The following is a 5,806-nucleotide window of genomic DNA, read 5'->3' on the forward strand; positions in this document are numbered from 1 at the left end:
AGTTTATCTGTGTCATGCAATAATATAATTACAATTTTAGTTTCCCTGTCCCGGTCTTTCTGCATGGAGTTTACATGTTCTCCCTGTGCATGCGTGGGTTTTCTCCGGGTACTCCAGCTTCCTCCCACAGTCCAAAAACATGACTGTCAGGTCAATCGGCCTCTCCAAATTGTCCCTAGGTGTGAGTGTGTGTGTGCATGGTTGTGTGTCTCTGTGTTGCCCTGCGACAGACTGGCGACCTGTCCAGGGTGGCCCCACCTCTCGGCCAGAACGTTAGCTGGAGAGGCAGCAGCAACCCCCCCAACCCCACTAAGGGACAAGGGTATAAAGAAAATGGATGGATGGATGGATAGACAATTTTAGTAAACCGTGCTTTTAGTACAGTGAGATTTTCTTCAACATTGTGGAATCATTGGCGTCATCATTTATTTGTGACTCAGTGAATATTATGTGTCATGTTTATTTTTCTCTTACTTTGTTTGTTTTATCCTTTTACTATGGACCTTTTTTATTTCTGGAATAAAGATATGATGATGATGATTTATGAATTTTAATTTCTAAGTTAAAACCAAAACCAGTTTCTTGTTGAGTTAAATTGCATTTTCAAGGCAGCAGGTGGACTTTCATTTTCAAGTTAAACCTCCTTCAAATGTTTATGAAATGAAATGAAATGAAATTTTATTCGAACATGATACAAATATAAAAATAAAATAGTGCACAGTAACAAGAAGTGCATAAGAAAGAAGAGAAAATACAGATTTTTTGTTTCAGTTAACATANTGTGTTGGCTGACGCGACTCTGCAATATCGCATGGACATCGGGGGCAGTTCCCCTGGATTGGCAGACTGGGGTGGTGGTCCCCCTGTTCAGAAAGGGTGACAGAAGGGTGTGCGCCAGTTACAGAGGGGTCACACTCTTAAGCCTCCCTGACAAAGTCTATTTAGGGGTCCTGGAGAGGAGGGTCTATCAGAGGGTCGAACCTCAGATTCAGGAAGAGCAATGTGGTTTTCGTCCTGGTCGTGGAACACTGAACCAGCTCTACACCCTCAGCAAGGTCCTGGAGGGTTCTGAGAGTTTGCCCAACCAGTCTACATGTGTTTTGTGGACTTGGAGAAGGTGTTCGACCGTGTTCCTCAGGGAACCCTGTGGGGGTTTCTTCGGGAGTATGGGGTACCGGGCCCTTTGATACGGGCTGTCAGGTCCCTGTATGACCGGTGTCAGAGCCTGGTCTGCATTGCCGGCAGTAAGTCGGGCTCTTTTCCAGTGAGGGTTGGACTCCGCCAAGGCTGCCCTTTGTCACCAATTCTGTTCATTACTTTCATGGAAAGAATTTCTAGGCGCAGCCAAGGAGTTGAGGGATCAGTTTTGGTGGCCTTAGGATCGCATCTCTGCTTTTTGCTGATGATGTAGTTCTGTTGGCTTCATCAGGCCGTGATCTACAACTCTTGCTGGAGTGGTTCGTTGCAGAGTGTGAAGTGGCCAAGATGAGGATCAGCGCCTCCAAATGTCTTGAGCTGGAAAAAGGTAGAGAGCCTTCTCCGGGTCAGGGGGGTCGTCCTGCCCCAAATGGAGGAGTTTAAGTATCTGGGGATCTTGTTCACGAATGAGGGAAGAAGGGAGCGGAAGATCGACAGGCGGATTGGCGCAGCGTCTGCCGTGAAGCGGGCGCTGTACCGGTCCGTCGTGGTGAAGAGGGAGCTGAGTCAAAAAGCGAAGCTCTCAATTTACCAGTCGATCTACATTCCCACCCTCATCTATGGTCATGAGCTTTGGGTCATGACCGAAAGAACGAGGTCCCGGATACAAGCGGCCGAAATGGGTTTTCTCCGCAGGGTGTCTGGGCCTTAGAGATAGGGTGAGAAGCTCGGTCATCCAGGAGGGACTCAGAGTAGAGCTGCTGCTCCTCCACGTTGAGAGGAGTCAGTTGAGGCTTGGCCATCTGGTAAGGATGCCTCCTGGACACCTCCCTGATGAGGTGTTCTGGGCACGTCCCAATGGGAGGAGGCCCACAGGAAGACCCAGGACACGCTGGAGGGACTATGTCTCTCGCCTGGCCAGGGAACGCCATGGGGTTCCCCCGGAGGAGCTGGAAGAAGTGGCTGGGGAGAGGGAAGTCTGGGCCTCCCTTCTGAAGCTGCTGCCCCCGCAAACCGACCCCGGATGAAGCAGAAGAAAATGGATGGATGGATGGATGGACAATTTTAGTAAACCGTGCTTTTAGTACAGTGAGATTTTCTTCAACATTGTGGAATCATTGGCGTCATCGTTTATTTGTGACTCAGTGAATATTATGTGTCATGTTTATTTTCATTTTTCTCTTACTTTGTTTGTTTTATCCTTTTACTATGGACCTTTTTTATTTCTGGAATAAAGATATGATGATGATTTATGAATTTTAATTTCTAAGTTAAAACCAAAACCAGTTTCTTGTTGAGTTAAATTGCATTTTCAAGGCAGCAGGTGGACTTTCATTTTCAAGTTAACCCGCCTTCAACTGTTTATTTAATTGTTTAAACAGATTTTTCAATAATTTTGCTGATGAATGGAAGGTTGGAGATTGGCCTGTAATTCTGTTGTAGTGATTTGTCCTGATTTTATTTTTTTTTATAACTGGACTTCTTCTGGACTTCTTTCTACATTGACTTTCTGCTTGCTACTGATCAATGAAGGCCATATTTATATACCATGAGGCGAATAGCTACCCTGTCAGACTCTCCCTGAAAAATTGATCTCTGCTGTGCCAGAGTCACTATGAGCCTTTCTCTTTAGATGGACGGCCATGTTTTGGTAGGTTTGCTGTTGAACCATACTATTTCCATTTTCAAGTATTGGAGTGAATAAAATTGTTTGAGATGTTGCTTGGGATTTTATTTTACAACTTGACACTGCTTCTTTAGCATTCTCAGCATGTGAATGTGTGTGTAAATATATAGTGTGAAGCACTCTGGAGTCCTCAGGACTTGATAAAGCACTATACAGATACAGGCCATTTACCATTATCCCTGATCTGTGATGGATCTCATTCATAAGTGAAAAACGCTCTGAACCATTATGTTTTTTTAATTTTTATTTTGTAAAGCATCGTTAGAAGAATGTACCTTTTCCTCCACTTCAGAATTATGCATTTCTCTGTTGGTGGAAAACTTGCATTAAAATACATGAAGCTTTATGGCCATATGACAAAATTGTAAAGAAGTTGAAATGGGGTTAACATTTTTGTAAAATGGTGTATAATAATGAGGTTTTATATGAAACATGACTTTGTTATCAAAGCTGGTAAATTGAAAAAGACAACAAAAACAACAACAACAACAAAACAGTTGGTGTTCCAGTGAAGTGCCTGTCCTCAGGTTTGCAGAGTGAATCTGAGCTGAGTTTAGTTGTAGTCTAGATATCAAAGAGCTCCTGTCACTCTATGCTGAAACAAGCAGAAACTCTGTAGCTTTTCTGTTTATCATGACTACTGCAAAGCCACTGCTGAAGTGTTCACCACCTACCTGCTGCATGCACACCTCAAACCTGCATTCATGCTCATACAGACTGCTTAAATACACCAGCTATAAAGCTTCATGGTCACATGCACTTTAATAGGGTTCATATTTTGAACGTTGCAGACTAGACACAAAAAAAGCAAACATACCCTCAATATATTCAGCATACATACTCACAGTTGCACTCACACATGCTGCATTTCATTTTCCCTTTGTCAAATCTGCTCTTCTTGTCACTGAAGGTCATTTCACAAAGTAAACCAACAGGGGGCAGTCTTTTGCCCCTCTGCTTAATGCCTTAGCTGCTGGAACAGAACTCCATTCCAGGACTGTAAGTCTTCAAGGTGCTGTCATGTAGAGGGTTAGAGGCTGGGAATGACATTCACCCTCTGGAGGAAGAGAGTGGAAGACAAGAAGCGTCCTGGCAACGCTGCTAAGACCAGACAGATGTTGGTGTGTTTAGTTTCAGCAGGATTTCAGCTCAGAGACACTTTTCTGATTTCAATCTTAGGCATAAAAGAAAATAAGAGAACCCACTCTGATGGAGGAGTGAGTTCTCCTCCATCAGAGTGAATTAGCAGACAGAATTAGGATTCTGTCTGCACTGGCAGGAATTATCCTCCTATTTTCACTTCCTCTCTTACAGTCACAATATTTCGGATGTCAGGATATTATGACAGTGGCACACTTTCCACACACACTGTGTATGGGAATTGGAAATATTTTGACAATAATTGTTCTGAGTGACAGCTGCTTAACGGATGGAGTGCTGCTTTTGCTCCTCTCTCCCCTTGATATCTCTTACTGATCTGTCAGCATATGAGCTAAATCACAGAGGCGGCCTGTCTTCTTCCACACACTCATCAGTTTTAATGAGGATATAAGCTAGTAAGTAAAACGCTGCGCTGACATTTCATTGTGGTTGGAAGCTGCCGTACATCGAGCCTATCGCCTCTGGAACGGCTCAGACCAACGATGTTCACCAACCAAAACAGGAGAGATATTAAACATAGAGATTCTGGTTGGCTGTCATTTTGGACAGTATCCATAAATATTATATTTCATATACAATCATGTGACAATAAATAAAGGTCATAAAGGTAAAAAAAACAACTGATCATGTCAAAAACTTGAAGCTTTGTGATTTGCCTCTGATTGATTCTTCTGCTTTGTTATGTTTGAAATTTAAAAGAGAGAGATGAACTTTTATTTTATGTGGGGAAACAGATTTAAGCACACATATAAAAAATATGATAGTTGTTATATCCAAAATAAATCTGCAACTGCAAAAGCTGCCAAACCCGACATGTATCAAAGCTCAGGAACAGTGCAGCCCAACCCACAGCAGCAGAAAGTCATACTCCATCAGAAAAGCAACCTGGACTCCTATTGGGCCCGGTGAGGGGCCATTATCTGGCTACGGCAGATAATGTTTATTATTTAGCAGGCAGCTAAATAATAACAGTGGACTGCATCGATCTGGCTGTGAAGAGTGTCATGCGTACCTCAGGGAAAGCTAGGAGGTTGTACAGTTATCTCCCAGGATGTAATTCTAAACTATACAACCAACTACCTCAACCTGGGAGCAAGCAGACCTGAACACCATGCAGGGCCCCGTGGTTTTGTGGGCCACTCAGAGTCTGACGGCATTTTCCATGCAAAATGTGAAAGTGTTTCCTCATGACATCATTCTATCTAAGTCTAATCTGTCCTTGCAGTGCAGCTCCGTCTCTTAGCTACAGTCTGTACACACAGCAGATACACTAAACATGTCATACTTCCATGTGTTGAACTATGTGTTATCCTCAGAGGCCAACCCCCTGGTTCCAGTGCTGATTGAATGTTCTACTTAAAGTCACTCTACAGTCAGAAACAAGTTTGTCTTCTGGAAACACTCGGTCGCTTGGGCTTCACAGAACTGGATGAGAAGGGTTTTTCACCCAGCTGCTGATGGAAAAAGGTTCATCTAAGACTTCTGGTTGGTGTGATGGCAAGCCACACAGGGGTAAGATCCACACCTCATCATAAGTTGATTTCACTTTAGTTTGCTTTGTAGTTAGCGAAGTATTCCTTATTATATTATTTTCTAATACCTTATAGTGTTTATATGGAGTGCACACACAGGGCCGGCCCAAGCCTCCATGGGGCCCAAAGCAAAATTTGGGTTAGCAGCCCTCAGGTTCTGCTAATAATGTGTGTATATATATATACAGGTGCTGGTCATAAAATTAGAATATTGTGATAAAGTTCATTATTTTCCATAATGTCATGATAAAAATTAAATTGTCATATATTTTAGATTCATTGCACACCA

This window comes from Poecilia formosa, unplaced genomic scaffold (genome assembly GCF_000485575.1).
Source record: "Poecilia formosa unplaced genomic scaffold, Poecilia_formosa-5.1.2 Scaffold381, whole genome shotgun sequence".
Taxonomy (NCBI): domain Eukaryota; kingdom Metazoa; phylum Chordata; class Actinopteri; order Cyprinodontiformes; family Poeciliidae; genus Poecilia; species Poecilia formosa.